The sequence below is a fragment of the Anarrhichthys ocellatus genome, unplaced genomic scaffold (assembly GCF_004355925.1).
Source record: "Anarrhichthys ocellatus isolate YVR2014 unplaced genomic scaffold, GSC_Weel_1.0 scaffold20, whole genome shotgun sequence".
Classification (NCBI taxonomy): Eukaryota; Metazoa; Chordata; class Actinopteri; order Perciformes; family Anarhichadidae; genus Anarrhichthys; species Anarrhichthys ocellatus.
Window position 1 is genome coordinate 5273977 of NW_022280050.1, and position 18072 is coordinate 5292048.

General features: G+C 40.4%; 1 protein-coding gene across 5 annotated transcripts in view; it reads right to left on the minus strand.

The window, feature by feature from the left end:
* Positions 1 to 18072, minus strand: part of LOC116389564 (bromodomain adjacent to zinc finger domain protein 2B-like) — a 44523-nt gene extending 26451 nt beyond the window's left edge. For 4 of the 5 annotated variants that reach the window (XM_031858331.1, XM_031858330.1, XM_031858329.1 and 1 more), the window contains exons 1-2: positions 17889 to 18072; positions 10536 to 10575 (exon numbers count right to left, since the gene is read on the minus strand). The gene's annotated coding sequence lies outside the window, so the exon portion shown is untranslated. The other variant, XM_031858328.1, reaches the window with a different exon arrangement.

Consider the following 18072-nt stretch of genomic DNA (forward strand, 5'->3'; position numbering starts at 1 on the left):
GTGGGGGGGATTTATGTACCATTAAAGTCATGGTTCCATGGAAGTATTTTCAAATGGAAACTAACAGAATGTGTACAATAAGGTCACGTTGTCATTTAATAAGGTGACACTATAGGTAACATTTAGTGTTCAGAAGGCAATGAATGCTTTTAAAAAAGGAACCTATGAGCTAATTTAGCATACAATCAAATATATGTAACCCTCCGCAATGTTGTTCACCTCACATACGCAAGAAATAATAATTATACCAACAGAAAATTAATCCACACTTAGCCAGCTTCTCAAATGTGAGGATGCCGTTTTCCAACATTGTGAACTGAATATTCTTCTTACTTTTTCCCATTGATGGCATTCAGCTGCACGAAGCATGCTGTCACGAGAGCTGTGCAGAGTGATTAAAAGGGAAAACATGGCATTGCTAAACAATCAATACTCTGCATCACAAGCCGGTTTACCATTCATCTCAGGTTCTCTCTTTGCAGCGAGGGCCCCTTTTTTTAATGAGCATGTTGGGAGGAAAAAAGAAACCATGTGCTTTCCAGAGGGTGTGTGTGTGTGTGTGTGTGTTCATGAGCGTGTGCAGGGATGGTTGTCATCCAAGATGGAAAAAGTTCAGATGAAGATGCCGGATGTAGGTTGTAAATAACCGAATCTATGGAGCAACTGATCGACGGACTATTACTGTTGGGTGGTAGATGGTCGGAGCAGTGTTGGTTACACTGCGGAGCCAATGGGATGCTCTGTGACACTGATGCAGTCGTCTGTCACTAACTGTGATCCATAGCGAGGCCTGCCCTAGTGTTACTAAACACCTTCAAAACGCCATCTATTCACTGATTTGCCTGTCTCAGCCGTAGTTATTTATGCATCAGTGTAATCACATATTTGACCTCCTCTGCAAGAACGCACACATGCTGCGCGCCCAGCGATGAGATCCACCTGCGCTCATACTGCAAAGGATAGTAATCCATTTTTTGCTCTTGAGAATTACCACAAAAACACAGAGCGTAGGCATTCTGTTGTCATCGTTCTTCGAGGCACATCCATCTTTTACGGAGACCTTCGCGCCAAAAAATTCATTCCTGTTTGCATCGACCGCTTCAAACAAATATTGAATGCTGCCACAAATACATTGGAAAGGCTGGTAGTTAAAGGAGGCAAATGGACTCTGATGAATGATGCGAGGCCTCAGTATGGCAAATGTTTCAAGAAAAGCATTTGTCCTTCACAGTAGTGTCGGCACAGCTTTGCAGTTTGCATGTGGATCATTTTCACGAGGGGTGTTCCGGGGGTGGGAGCCTCCACATGTTTCTGCGCAGGCTGACATCCATCATGAACACGCTCCTAGAGCTCCTGCCTACTGCTGCCCCATCAGCAGCGAGCATTAGCCATAAAATGTGGAGCTCAGCCTCCAGTTTTTAATTAGACACATACAGAGAAGAAGGAGAGGGGGTAGAGAGTGAGAAAAGGACAAGTAATTGCATGCATCTCCTAATCAACTGCTATTAAGATGTTGTTGTTGTTGTTGTTAGCTTAGAAAATGCAGGTGGTTCAGGGAGAATGGTACCCCTGTATGACATTTTCCATTTTTTAATGCGTTGCTGGGGCAGTTCATTTTCCAATAGAATGCTACACTCAATATAAATGAATCATAATCTCAGAGCGACGGTATACCCGTTTGTGGCAATATGCAGCCAGTTCTTGGTATTTGTAGTGTTTTACAAAAAGGGTAGAGATGGGAAGGCAAGCCAAAACGTGCTACAGATTATCATATGTACACCATATTAATATCACGACACATGACAGAACTCACCACTACACCCTCCGTGTTTAATCCTGCTTCATTTGTTCACCATCATTTGCTGCAGACATCATTTTAACGAGTATTTGTTTCTGTATTATGATGTGAAGTTTTTTTATGTGTATGATAAAAACGACAATGTTAAGAAAACATTGTTTGCATCACTTTGTGTGAAACTTCAATTACTCACAGAAAGCAAGGTGGCGATGCAGTTGGACTGTGACTGAAAATGTTGAATTCAGCAGTTGAATATCTCAGTTTGATATTATTGGGCTGTGAAAGGTGTGCATTTGCATGTAAACAGGGGAAAAAAAAACAGCTCGACTATAAATCAGATGCAATCATCTGACAGGAAGCATAGCTACAAATTAAACAAGAAAGCAGGATGCTGGTGAAAAGGTTATTTGTCATTCTGCACAACTAAATAACACACAGCAGAGCCAAGGACTCCTACTATTGTAGATTCAACTGTAAAAGAAGACAAAGACATCCTCGTGTCATTTTAATAATATCTCATTTATTTGGTAAACAAACAGCTGCAAGGAGGCCATTTGGATTATGCTACATAATGTTAGAAATCTGCCTGTAGTTGTTATCAATCAAGTGTCTGTAGGTGGAAGGTGATGTGGTGAAGTCTGACGGTGTGATTCCAGGTCCAAGGTTCTCTCAGTCTTTAAGGCTTGACACGGCGATGCCAATAACACTCTCGTGCTTCAGATGATCAAAGAAACAGCACTTATGTACGGGGAAACACGGGGTTAACCCATTTCTCCCCACCGTCAATGTCCAAGATGAAATGGAAGGCAGCCAGGATCAAGGTAAACATATCTCTCTCTCCCTCTCTCCCCCTCTCTCTCCCCCTCTCTCCCTCTCCCCCCCCCCAACCGTAATGGGAAGTGGGACTGCGGTGTGCCAAATGAAGCAATAAAACAGATCCCGAGTGTCCCTTTCAAAGCATTAGTCACACAGTGTCCATATGTCCACTGCTTTATTGAAGCAGGCGATGCTGGTTACATTGAAACAAACACCTGTGCAGCGTGCACACACACTGAATGTCCTAAATGAAGGTCAATGACACGGAAAAAGTGAGATAATCAGGAATTTTAACCTCCTAATTTGGCACTGCAGCCTTACAGCTAAGATAATGTCAGGCTGCCAGAAGGAGAAGACAGTTTTCAATAGCTGGACTCTCACATCAGCCTTCTCATGGAGATGTATGGGGACTGACGCGTCACATCTCAACACTGGTCGCCTTGACGTGGAGAACCATGGGACCAAACGCTCATTACAAGTTCTTGGAACACAAAGAAACAAGGAGGGCCCTCAACACTTCAGACAGGATGGAGCAGGCATGATGAAGACAACAGACTAGCATGAAACACTGACAGATACGAGACTTTCCAGTTTTGATTCTCCAGACTCTGATGCTCAGTGTTTTGTCTTAATGCCAGTATGAGTGGTAAAGTGATGATTTCAACCATCTGCAAGTGTGTTTGCGATTAGCTGAGCTGAGCACAGCTTAAGCTTAAGGGGAAAACGTCATTTTTATTTGCAGCGCAGCACCTACAAAGGCCGATATTCCGCTTTATATTGTTATTATGTCAATCAAACCCCAGAAATATCATTAGCAGTGTGTGGGGCAGTGAAAATACATGCAACAAATATAGCCTGTAGAGAAGCAAAAAGGGAAAATGAATTGAACAAATGGAAACGGTGTGCTATAGGTTACACCTGTTGAGAAGCTGTCAGCAGCTGACAGGTTTCCCAAGCAGACAAATGAAAAAGAAACAATTAACTCCTTAAAGTGGACAATGCAACACAGATGTCCACACCGCAGGTGCATGGCACTGTCTTTTCAAATCTCAATTTGTTAAGTCTAGATATTAAAGAAGTTAACGCTTTAGGTGATTTTAGACAAACAATTCACTTTGGAACTAATAGAATAATACTGAATAAATCACAACCTTATACTCGACAGAACACAAACAGAAAAGGAGAACAATGAAAGAAATACACTCTCGTTTACAACGGTTTGACTAATTACATTAGTAATGAAATTTGAATTGAGACAAATTAATGAAATGAATGAAAATATGCAGCAATGCTTTCGCATTGCTGCATATTTTAGGCTGAATATGTACATTCAAAACATCTCCTCACTTTCACCACGAGCACTATATTTGTTAAGGCACTGGCAATTCTGCATGTGACCATGAAAATAACACCGTTATCTTTGCAGAGGCTGAACAATATGGCACATAGACAGTCCCTGTTGACATTCTGCTTGTTAGTCATTGAATCAAAGGTTATCACAAACTGAAGTGTCAAAGGCAAATACTTCACAGTTTCGCCATCTAGAGTTCTTTGTTCCCGGCACCAGATTGCAACCGCGTTTCACATCGTAATTTTAAGAGAGTAATAGGCGAAGGTTATAAAAATTAATGGTGCATTTCATTATTTTAAGTGTACTAATTCTTGTGGGATATAACACAGGACAATGGCTTGGAGATGAGGAGGAAGAAGAAAGAGTCTTATCGTACTCAAAAACACCTGAAAGTCATTGGAGATTTAATACTAAGCGCGCGGTGCATGCAGCTGTGGCTTCAATAGATGTGGCAGAGTCACTTGGGATACTCATCAGAATATTTCTATTTTGATAAATGTGCAGGTAAAATAACTAATTTCCTGTCTGCCTATGAGCCATGTTCACAAAAAGAGCTTCTTCTCTGCCGCTGTATGAATCACCTGCTTACTTCAAACACTGTGTACTCTACAGTGACATGGAGCTTTGCTAACAATGACTATAGTGAACACCACTGGCCATTCCAAGCCACCATGATAATAAGTGGACATTTTAATAGATGTAAAATATTATTATACCAGGCTATGACCATGGTCACGGAGTTTTGGAATACGACAGGAAATATGACCACATATTGCTGCTTTTGCTTCATAGCATATGGTTTGTATCCAAACTGTTGAGAGAGTTGGCTTTAAACCAATGGAGACAACATGCAGCATGTAAACTGTGGTTAGCATCACTATTGGGACTAGGGGTGGAAGTTTCCTTGAGTTTGGCAGTCGTTCTGTAGCCAAAATCCTGACTGGTCTAAAAAGAGAATGAGATAAATGAGATTGAGGCATCTGGGCTTTCTGCTGTTTTTCAATCTCACTTTCTACATCTGCATGTCTCGTTACCAACATCTACTGAATGCACACATCATTATCACACAACGGTGTATTTTGTTGCGTGCCAAAGACTGATAGCATAAGAAGAAATCGAGATGCGTGTTGGTAGCGTATCAATGATAATAGAGCTGTTCATACAAAAACACAAAACAACTGCAACCCCCTGTGGTACTCCACACATTCACTGAGCCGATGAAGGAACAACACAGAGATGGAGAGATTCCTGACAGAAAACAGTAAAACCAATGCGTGCAGTTCCAGATATACAGACCTTCTCTCGAAGCCCAACAACATGATGCCATGACCATCAGTGCCACAGAAAACTAGCCTGTTGAGTGTAGTAGCCACATCGCAAACTGTCAAAAATATTGTAATGTTTAGGAGCTGTATTGCCATTGCTTTCAATTTTTATATTGGACAGGAAAGCAGTTATATGAAGGATAAATTGAAACAGACCACCACAAAAAGCCATATTAATGTTTCACACAGTTCCTCCACAGAATGTATGTTTAGCTCCATTGATGACAACGGTCTCAAGAGTATAGGACAGATCACATAACACATGACATTAGAGCACATAACATTCAAAATCTTGGAATGAATGAAGATCAATATGTTATATATTGTAGCAATATAATTAATAATAATCAGAATCTGGAGGAGGACAACACTTTTTCTGAAGGAAGCCACTCAAATCCAAACACTTCCTTCAATATCGAGGCTAAGTGAATACAATATTACCATTTTACTGCAGGAGGACAGTCAGTGCATAACAATGAGAACCGCTAATGAAATCAACCATCAAGCTGAAATACATACATATTAAACTGGGGTCTCAATGTCATCTGCTTTTTGCATCGTTTTTCTTCATTTTCCTTATTTTTCCCCCAGGTTCACACGATATTTTATTCCGAGTTAGATTTGTTTACAGCCGGAAATAATGACTGCATATCACCATTTCATTCTGTTTGCCTGTGTTATCTGTGTAGTGAGAAGAGCCATTACCGAATTAATAGAATAAACATGCTTATTTGCATAGACATTTTAACCTGAGCAAATTATCTATTTTGAGTCAGATAAGGTAATGAAAACCACTTAATGCGATATAGCCTTACTCCTGAGGAATCGCTTCCATTAACAATTTTGTTTAAAGAACTGTTGGAAATCATTAAAATCAATTACAATAATTCTGTAACAACATGAAATAAATGGAGCTAAACAGCTGCCATGTATTGGTTGTGTGTGTGTCAATCTTGCACCGATTTATTTTCTACTGTGATTAAAAGGGTACAAGAAGACAAACTAGGATTTGCTTCCTCATTATGCATCAACAATAAACACCGACTTCATAATTACACATACAATCTCAGACATTTGAATCATTTTCCACCGGCCCAGTAAACAATGGAAGTGAGATAATTGATCATGTGCAAGGGGATCTCTTAGAGCGGCAGAAGGTCACCGCCCGCCAGCCAAGCTGATAGGGAAAACGGCGTTGATGCTCCCAAGCTGCCATTTTCCTTCCCTGACAAAAGACTCCATCTGCCACCAAGCCATTTGCAGCCTCCGAGTCAGAATATCAATGATTTCTAACCATTCTACAACCTGCCGTTCACCTTGGTGTCCCCTCCACAGCCGTCTGAGCGCTGACACCACAGATCCTCTCTGCGAAGGTCCGGTATAGGCTGCCAACAAAACGCTCATCCGGCACATTTTATTAGCATTGGTAATATTCGAACATCTGTTTTGAGATCTATAATCAAGCAGTTACAAGGTTTGAGAATGTCTAGGTTAATCTAAATAGAACAAATCTTTGTCCTCAAAACCAAGCCCCGCCAGAAATGACTTTGGAAGCTTTTCTCCAAGACACGATCTACAGGATCTCTACTTTGTGATGCACGATGTTGCTGTGTACTGATGGAGACTTTAAAATCTCTGTCGACCAATGAAGACTTAATGCAGTCAGTAAAGATGGAACATGAGGCAGCTGGCCATGACCATGTGACAAAATTTAATTTTCCTCACTGCCATCTGCACACCTCAGAGACGCTCTTGCAGGCCTACAGTTCCCAATAGACCATGCCGGTGTTGTCCCTAAAACCGAGGCCTGTCCGGCCCAGACCTCTCACCCCAGAAGAGAAACATACAGTCATTTTTTCCACTTCATTGACAAGAAACCAGCCTCTGTGACCGCAGCTGTCTGGAACTCAAACCACTTTCTGCTAGACTAACTTCCTCCCAGTTAAGTGGGACAACTGCAAATCGACATTACAAAAAAATCTGCGTGATGCTGCTGAATGTGCACCGCTGCTCTGGTCCCTCTGTGTCTGACTTGCACGAATCGATGCTGACTTCATCCTATGAAACAGGTGAACCATCACCATCAAGCACTTCGGTGATCTACCGTCATATCAAAAATTCAAAACGATGTTCTGAGGAACCCTAAGGACTAGATAAGGCTAATATGAGGCAATATCTCTGGCTCAGTTTTTCCAGAAGCAAAGATGTTTGCCATTCATTTTATTTCTTCGATCAGCAACCTATACATGACGTTATGAGCCTTGAGGAATTTCAAGATCTCTGGTATCTTTATGTCGTTGTATTAAAACATGCAGGTTTTTAATTTGTATTCATTAATCTCATAATAATCTCATAACCGCTGACCTAACCAGTGATTCTGGACTATACAGCACATTGTTAAATGTGCCCGTGTGTTCATTAAACTTCTGAGAACAGTCGGTGTGAATGCGGTATCCATGAAACCGACACGTCTCATAGTTGCATCATTGACGCGAGTCTTTGATTTGCCATTGACAGAGTTCTTTCATCACTTCACATGTGCTTTAGTGCCCCTCTGGGCAGAGAAACGTGGAGAGCAAAAGGAGAGTGGGCTCCATGTACGACCTCATCAAATTACATAGCCACAGCAATCTGTTCGCTCTTCTGGCAAAGTCACAAAATACAGCCGGCGCTGTAAAGTTACTACCTGAAAGCCATCAATATTGTACAAAGAGGGGGGAAACTGTGGTCTCTCTCTCTCTCTCTCTCTCTCTCTCTCTCTCTCTCTCTCTCTCTAGTATTAAGAGCCTTTTAAAAGCCTTCACCTTTGAAGTAATACTGAATATCAATACTGGAAGTGATTGATACCACTTTACACCAACTCATCCCAACATTCTGTAAACTACAAAAAAATAACAAAAGTTGAAATTGCAAAAATCACTAAAATATTTAAATTAACTGAACTATTTATTTAAAATACAATCGTACGAACACTAATATGTTTATTGGATTATAATTTACCTGACATTTGAACAGTGTGAGGGAACGTGCCCTGCTTCACTTTGTCTCCCTTAACAATTCCTCTGAAAATAAACACGTCTGCTTTGTCTGGAGCCAGACATGCCCTTTGTGTGCTCTGTATCTCCATTGTGTTCAAGTGGTATAGAAATGAATGGCAGCACCGCCTGGCTTTTACTAAAAAGCAGCTGCAGGCACATGCTGTACAATGAAGTGCTGATTTAAATTTCTTTTAGCTTGATTAAAGTTAGTCTAGGTCTCTCTCTGTACATGTGTGTCTTGCCTCTTTTCTTCAATTTGAAACATTGCTGGGGAGGGTTGGACTATAGCTGACAAAAATTACCAGATCATTGTGTTTAGCAGAAATCAGGTAGGGACTAACTCCTGGAAGTGTATCCTCATTAACACCTCGTAATCCTTTTCCACATCACTCTTTTTTCACATATTCTTTCTTAATTTGTTTCCTTTCCCCTCCTTTCTTCAGCAAAGGGAGAATGGGCTCACTGGTCACAGTTCAACAGTAGCAGTTTTGTCCAGTTTGCCTGGGAAACCAAATTTAGACTATCTGTTAAAAAAAAAAAAAAAAAAAAAAAGAATAGTAAACTTTCATTGATTTTGATCAAACTATAAGAGGCAAAGCAGGGCTTTTAATCGAGGAACTGCAGCTTAAACAAAGCGATCAGAGATGCACAATGTAAACCAACTTCAAAATATGAACATAGTCACTCAACTTTTAAAAAGTATGGTTTTGAGTGTGAAGTGTGAATATGTGTATAACAGAGAGACAACATATGTTTCACCATTATTGAAGCCATTGTTTATCATTCATTAATACGTGTTTAATGACTCATACGAGGACTATGCAATTAATGTACAGAAACCGTTGTGTCATCTTCTGGCAACCAAAAGCAATGGATGACTATATCTTGCCAACCTGGCAACTGTTTCTGAAACCTAAGGTTGGGCTCCAAACTGAAGGTTACTCATAACTGCTCTAATAAATCCTTGAGGGCTTCTACTACACACAAGTGAAAGGGAGAGTGCTCGGCTCTAGAGAGGATGGTATTCCTGTGGCGAGGCTCATTTCGCCATTTCAACTGGGCTTGTCTCTTTCCAGGGTCATTCACATAAACAGTGGGAGACTTTTTTTCCCTCTCGATCGGGAGGTGGCCGTGTGCATGCCGTAAATTTCATGGCACAGCTTCAGCACTCTTTGCTTCATGGAGGGTAAATAAGCAGCAGCCACACTCCCCCCTTTAGGGTTTTACTTAATGTTGAAAGAGTAGCACCAAAGGAGTCAGAGGAGCAAAGACACAAAGGAGAAAAAGGTTGGATTCAACGGTAAAGGTGAACACGGATTCTTCCAGAAACAGTAGCATTGATCGCTCAACTATATCGGATTAGTCAACAATTCAATTAGAGAGCAGAATCATTTCCTTTTGGAAAATATTTCACTTGCAGCACAGTACGTTTCATTTCAGCTGTGTCAGCTTTAAAACTGTTGATTTAGTGCATTTGTCTGGGAAAAGAAAACTATTTTGTGATAAACACTTCTCATCAACTGACTCCTATTCCACAACGGAGCGTGTACAAGAGAGAAAATGAACTGCACTTTCAAAACTGCAAATTTAACTCTCATAATTTGGCAGCAAATATTTGCATGCAGAGAAAAAAACGCATGTCACACTTTCTGATAGAGTAGAGCTCAGGATGAGAGGAAGTGAATTTGAAACAACCACCACCTCTGTCTTGGGGCAGTTTTTAAATAGCAACCAGGAAACATCTGTATCTGTGGAGCAGCCCAAATTAAATTTGAAAACAAAGCCAAAAAAATAGCTTCAATCCCGCCAATTATGCCTGTTTGGCTCACAGTCATTTATCTTAATACACCCCTTAGTCAAAAAAAGTTCTCTTTTCTCCCCCAAGAGATTTAAATATGTTCTGAAGCTTCAACCCTTTAATTCTAAGAAAGACAGGAATTAATTAGATACACACAAAATGAGAGCAAAGTGTAATGCAGCACAAACTAATTTCATAAAGGAGGACATTGTTAAATCTCAAACTAATTGGAAAATTCTAATCCTACACCTAAATAATACTTAAAAATGGGGTGTTTTGCTTAGTCCTGCATTTCCATTTACACGTTTTTTTTCCCCCCCAATTTAACAAAGCAAACTGGTTTTTCCTTTATGAAATCAAAAGAGACACTTCAAAGAGCACAATGGCAGTGACGTAACCAAACACTTACTCGTATGAGCGCTGTCCTCAGTTCTGTGACATCACTGCACCTGAAACACGAAACAGTCAGATTTATTGCTTGCTTTTATCGATTTACTCATTCAGCATTGTTGCTATCCGAAGGCTCTGTGGAAATGAAATAAAAATGGTAATATGGAGCCCAAAGGGAGATGAGTTATCCATTCTTAACATCAGCAGAAAATCAAACTCCTGCTCCACGAGACAAAACACTCGGCAGAAATTGGATTATGGTCAAGTGCGTACAACAAGAGTAGCCACACTTTGACTTTACAGAAATCCAATCACCTTAGGAAACTGTATTGAATAAATGTCTTTAATTTGATTAGAAACTGAAACATTTTTATAAACACTCAAATACAAAGCTAAAAAAAGTCTTCCCCTTCTACGGAAATTGTTTTAAAATGTGTGAAGATGAAGCAATGTTTATCTTTAATCCTCTCATTTCATCACAAAGTAGACATATGTTAGGCCCTGCAAACCACATGTACACTATGCATTACCATGTGGGTTCATTTTGTTTGGAATGTAAAGGAAATAGAGTCTAAACCAAGTCTTCATACATCACTCAAAACTACTGACCCACTAAAGGTGTCTCTACAACCATAAGAGCAGCGAATTTATGGTCATGTATAGTAACTCTAGACTATATCAAAGAGAAATATAGAAATGCCAAAGAACAATAACAATAACTCTGGGTTCTGAAGATCTATATCATCACAGGGTTGCATAATTTCTGGATTACTCAAGGTGGAAACTTTCCATAGGAATTAACGAGGAATATCATGAATAAAATGGAAATACACCGATTCTTTTGCACAGGCTGTATTAACCATGTCATGCAGATAGAAACAAACTTTATATTATATCATAAACAGACATAACTGGAAACACCTCTACTAAAAAAAAAATGTTTAGTTGAACTTTAGTTAGATGAGTTACCTCATTTGACATTATTTTAAACTTTCACTGCACAACGACAAACATTCCCTATGACCCCCTGTAAAAAAAAAAAGAAAAAAAAAAACTTCAAACAGGCCTCCATATCCTCTCCATGGACTTCATGCATGATTCTGTGTATTTCCCCAAATAAGTTCACTATTAAAAAGATACCCTTGTTATATTGAAAAATGTTTTTTTTTTTTTCAAAAACCCAAATCCAATTTCCAGAAATCTCCAGACCCTTCGCAACTGTAGACATACTTTTAACTCTGATGCACCATTACAATGGTTTTTTTCTCATCAAGTACAAGTACTCACATTTGAGTACTTGCCGATACCTAGTACCAATATGAGTACCTAATAATACCATTACAATTCAAACAAAAACTTTTGAATCATGTTGTATTTTCATCAGATGTCTCTTACTTTCTGACTGTAACAAATTAAATACAAACAGAGCATATTCTGCAGTAGGTATTTTAATTATTAAACATGCAACTCAGAAACTATCAGTTGTACGAATCATCCAAAAAATAGCAAACTCAGAGGCTTGTCACTGAGAGGAGTACATCACTCCCCTTTAAACAGCGTCCCTCTTTAGTACACTATTGGATAAGGAAAGGGGTTCTAACGGTTAGGCTCGTGGCATATATGTGTGGTTTTAAAGAGTGGAAGGCTGTAATATTATCCTCATATTCTAGTTTACAAAGGACTGCAAGCCAACTAACAGTATCAAAGGAGTGAGCTCCCATGCTAACGGGATACAATAAAGGTTTTATTCATCTATTGAAGACGACTACAGGCACTTCAGGAGATCCTCTATTGAAATGGAACAAACCAGAGGCCGATGGGATCACTCCAGCCGCAACGCCGAATGGGGCCGGGGGCAAAAAGTGGAGGGGCCCCTTCTCTGCTTCCTAACCCCCTACTTCTTGCACCCTTGCTTAGAACAAGCATATCTCCCAAACCCAACCTTCATTTTGATCTCAACTACACACCTGTAAAGATTTGTCATTGCATCTTGCCCAGTTGCGATGCTATCGCAGTGACAAAATACAAACATCTGGCAGTACCTTAAACCGCCTCTGTGTAGTTCTCGGTATCGAGGTGTCTCCAGGACATTGCTCTGGTTCCCTTCAACAAAAAGCCAATGGGAAAATAAGCTCTGTAGCAAAAAAAGAAGTTTATGATACTTACAAGTTTTGTTCAGCAGGATAATCTAAATAAATCATTTTATGATTTTGATACGAGTATGTTAGGCTTTAAACAAACTACACTTCGGTCAAAGGAGCGCGAGTAGACACGAGACCGCGAAGGCGGAACCGGCGTAAGGCAACCGCCTTATTTAAGACATTTAAAAGCTTCGAAATTCACAAGTACTGTACAACGTATGATTACTGACGTACGATTCATCGTTGAACAAAACGTTAACATCTCTTAAACTTGTGTTAACCACAGACCTTATTTCAGGCATCGAACCAAAAGAAAAAAAAAAACTTTCAAAAACACACTGACTTTGAGACAAAAAATGCAAAAAGATTCCATCGCAAAATGGTTAAAGGTGCAATATACTGGATTGGGAGCATTTCTATTGCCTCTCAACGGCTCTCAACATGGCGACAACCTGGCCGGCAACTCGCAGCTAACGGTGCTAACAGCGCAAACTACAGCAAAAAGTGCTGACAGAGCTAACAGTGTTTAGCTGAGAGGGAACCGGAGGGCGATTGCTATGCTTCCGGACGGCGTTATCAGATGTAACCGCAGTATGAGAGCAGTGCAGCTCACGTGCGCACACAAACATGCACTAAAAGCACAGGCAAAGCTAGGTCAACAAAGCAAGGAGAAGCTTGGATTACAACACACAGAGGGAGAGCAACTTCCTTCTCTGCTCAGATAGACATTACTAAGGATCTAAATCGAATTAACAGATTGGCCGCTTTCATCTTCCACATTTATTTTCCAATATAGAAACTGTGCCACCCTTCGTCTTTGTGCTTTCTAAATCAGCTCTTAATAGCAACAGTAAACACTGGATGTCTCATAACCGACGACCTCCATGCTCTCACATGAGTAGCAGCGACACTTGTTGTGCGTCATCTACAAGCGGGTCACCTTACAGTTCCATCTGTCTCATTCTGCAGCGTGAGTACCAGTGTAAAAGAGATTACTGTCTTCTACACTTACATGTTTCATTCAATATGAAGAGGGAAAAGGTCACTCTGCAACCAGTCTTTGAATTACTACAAGGCTGAGCCTCCTCAGGTTACTCATCTATCCATCTATCTGGCACATAATGGCATTGGCCTCCCGACACAGAACGCTATTTACCAAGTCACGAGTCATAACCAATAATAAACCCGGGTACCAAACTCAGGTTCCTTCTTCGCAGTCTAATTGACAGTCCTTGTATAGCATTATTTGAGGTCAGCGTGAACATTGGGTTTGTTGTGAATATAGAGGCTTAATATCTGTTCTTCATTTGTAAATCTCACCCTTTTAGCATTGACAAAACACCATCTCCTACAAATGAAGTCAATGTGGTTTTACATGCGCAACAATACATTCAATGGCAACACAGAAAGCACTGAGACATTCATACGTAAGGTGTGTTGGTTTACCTATTGGAAGGGATGCAATAAGCATTTGCCTTCAGTAGTGGTGTCCTTGAAGAGATTTTTTATTTTCATTTTATTGAGATCATTTCAGGATAATCTACTCTACCTGTGGATCATTTTAACCACTCAGCTAAAACACTTAAGAGCATTTCAATAAAAGGAGTTTGTTTAAAGTTGTATGGAAAAGGTCTGTGCTTTCATGGTGTTTTATTCAAAAATAACAACGTGCACATTTTCGCAGTACGAGACAGAAAGGCAATGAAGATGCATGCCCACTGCCAGCGCCGTGTCTCATCAGGGTGCGGAAAACATTTAGTCAATTCGATTCACTAAGCCTTAGAGTTTTGGCCTTTGCTGATCCAAACATTTCTAGGGAAAAACTGTATTTTCTCCCCGTCTCTTATCAGGCCAGAATATTTAAAAATGTGGCTGCAGCAGCATGCCTAGTGCAGCTCAAGTAGGAAGTGTTTGTGGCAGCAGTGACCAGATTTTAAATGCTTGAGGATCAATAAAAAAGTGGGCTGCTGATGCACAGCCTTTTGTGTGAGAGTGGAATGGTTTACAACAAGAACTGGACAAAAAGGTTCATATTGGATCTGTACCTATCTGACTGAGAATTATGTCTATGGAGCCACTTCATTCATTCCCAGCTGGCCTGCAATTCTTGCAGCAAAAGGAGGTAAATAAATACTAAAAACAGTCAAACAAATAGACCAGACTACTAGCACTTTAAACATCAGCCCCCGTTTACACAGCAGGGAGACTTCAATCTCAGAAGCATGATTGGCTCAAATAAAAGCACTGCGAAAAGCATCTCCAGGCGGAGAGAAAATAGATCAGCAAGATGAGTGAAAAAGAGTAATCTCCCTGACATATTCCTAATAATCCACCTCCCTCGTGCCGCTCCCCCCAAGCTCCCCCAATCATAAAGTGTCAACACTGACCTACAAAAAGGGACTCCCGTCAAGCCCTACATGTTTAAAAACATCAATCACGGCAGACAAAGAGGGTACATTGAATTATACAGTATTAACCTTCAGGGCTTGCATATAAAGACCATAGATTTATTTATGCTTGTGTGTTAAGAGCCTCTGCATTGTTCCTTACAGCAAGCTGGCTGCCAAATTGATGAACCTGCTCAGCCCTCAGCAGGAGGCCAGCATCTTTGATTAATGAGTGCAAACTTGTGGAAAAGGGTAAGAATATAGGAGAGACACGGTGAAAACAATTATTAGCAGAGCAGTCCAGTTTGTTTTTTTCTTCCCTGTGTTTGGCCAAAAGGCCAAAAGAAAAACAGCCAAAGGAACATAAAAAAAAGGAGGCACTCACATATTCTGTATAACAAGAGGGCCTACAGACATTTTAATATGATTTACACAGCACTGTGAATAATGTGGCAACCATGAGCCGTAGGAGCATGAAAGAGCAACATCTGCACTATTTTTTTTAAGATTGTTAAACATTAAAGGCTCATATTAGAATGCAAGCATAAAGCACCTCAGCATTGTTCTCTCTGCAGAGGTTTTCAAGGACATGTGCTCTGAATAAATATGAGGCAAATTTAGTGACCTTCTACCTGTGTTTTGATTCATTGGCAGTTACTGGATGCATGCATAACACATCAAGGCTATGATCTGATTTATCTCACTGAAGCCATTTAAATGATGGACTTTACCAGGAATAATGTTTACTGCCATTTCAGTCAGGACCGTGTGTCTGTGTGCAAAGGGCACACACGAGTTCATTACTATCAATTATATCAGTAAAGGCAAATCCCAGCTCCACTGTGCGGCAAACAAAAGATGCCTGCCAAAACAAACCAAATGACGCAAGTAGCATTTACAGCATCAAAATAAGCTCTTTGAGAATCAGTCGCTCACAACTCATCAAGCGCCACAACACTGCTGTATAAAAAAAGTGTGGTTGATGCTGCCATGACAAAGTTTACAAAAGGGCCCAGTACAAGTTCATTTCCAGGTTTGAACAATCCACACACCTGTTTCTATATAGATTTTGACATGTGACTGTAGGAAATAATAAAATGAAGGATGGCTGAATTCCATTGGTGCTTCTGTTTTCAGGCTCCTGGTATTGTGCATGCCGGCTCACTGTCACACGGTCAGTGCTTATACTCGGACACTTGAATACAACAAAGTCATCGTTGATGTTATTAGCAACAGGCTTCTCCCAACTATGAAGAAGTCAAGATGTCTGCTGTGAAAATGGCCTATTCAAGTTAACGTATCTCGAGCATGGTCTTAATTAATTTCAGGGGCAAAAGGTTTGTAAAATGCTGTAGAATTTACCTTAAAGTTGCATTTAAAACGTAGTAAAACGTCTGTGCCTCTGTGGCCTGTGTGTGTTCAGAATTGACAGAATGGTTTGTTATTCAAATAATTCTAAAAAAGTTTCCTATAATTTAGAGTGAGCCAAGTACGCCCAAGATAAATAAAAACATGGTACACATGGAAGACATCAGGACACTAAAATATCCCCTAAATTCTAAACGAGTTAGTGTTTGTAGCAGATGATTATTACAGCCACTAACGTTACAATGTTTAAAAAGTGAATTACTAGGGCTCAGCCACATGTGTGACATGTCATCACAGGAACAGGGAAGTGGTTGGTTTGCAGTTTCATAACATACTCAAGTCAGTTGTGAAATCTCACTAGCCTGAATCAAACTCCACAAAACTTACAACATATTGCTTTCACTTTCAACGTCACAGAAATAAAGGGTGCATCATTCAAATATTTTCTTCCTCCAAAGTTTCATAACTTTGTTGCAGAAAAAAAAAAAAAAAAAACACCGCTTAAATAGACAGCGATAATCTAATTTAAATACCCCCAAGATGGCGAATGCCTTGTTGTTAATATGAAAGCAGGAGAAAAAATGGAGGGTATTGTCATAATCTGAAAGGGTAAATTTCAGGCCAGACAGCAGCTGCAGCATTAGCCGCGCGCTCCTTTAATAGGAAGCAACAAAAAGAGAAGAAGATAGAGAGAGGGGGGAGAGAGAGACACACGAGACCAGCGGGCTTTAACACTCGTACTAATATCTTAGTGTTGAAATAAAACATCATCAAAGCCCACCTGTGTTATATCCAGTTTTTGCTGTCACACGAAGCTTGGAACCACAACAAGCGGTTACACCATGCACTACTTTAGAAGTGATGCACTCTTGGATCGAGTGTGCAGAGAGTTAAAAACCCTCCGATTACGCCTAACGAGATAACTTATGTTCACGTTTGCATCATCAACCGTGGATCCTCAGCGTGGACTATACGTTAGCTGGCAACAAAGACAAGATCCACGCTGCAAGGTAAATGACAAGACCGAGCAGCGGTGCCTTCCTTCCTTCCTTCCTTCCTTCCTTGCATGCATGCATGCATACTCGTCTGCCATGTCTGCCTGTGCCAAGTACCGATACCGGGGGTGACATGTTAACGTCATGATATCTCCTCCGAACATTCTTCTAGTGAACAAGTAACAAGCTCGACATGGCAACGGGACCTTTTGCACAAAGTTTGAATCAGAAACATCCGCAAACGCTAGCATCTACTTTCACATGAACTTACTTTTTTTTTTTTTTTTTTTTTTTTTTTTAACCTCACGGAGGGGATAACGCTTCAGTGAGGCAAGTGTAGAGAGGGATGCTACTGGTTTAGCGACATTAAAAAAACCAAAAAAAAACCGTTAGCTTAGCTGTTAGCCCAGGCGACATAAATCTGTGACATATATTCCTGAACACACGCTGACAAACACCTAGCGAGCTGACATAAACTCACCTTATCGTCGGGGGAAAAAAAAAAACCGGTGTATTCCTTTTAAGAAAAAAAAAAAAGGCAAAATGGTGCAAACACTGTGTTGATTTACTTCCCAGTTTCTGCGCAGTTTTGGAGGGGTTGATGAAAGAGATGCATGGAGAGTGTGACCGAGCGTGTTGCTCTCCAACGTTTAGTCTCAGATTGA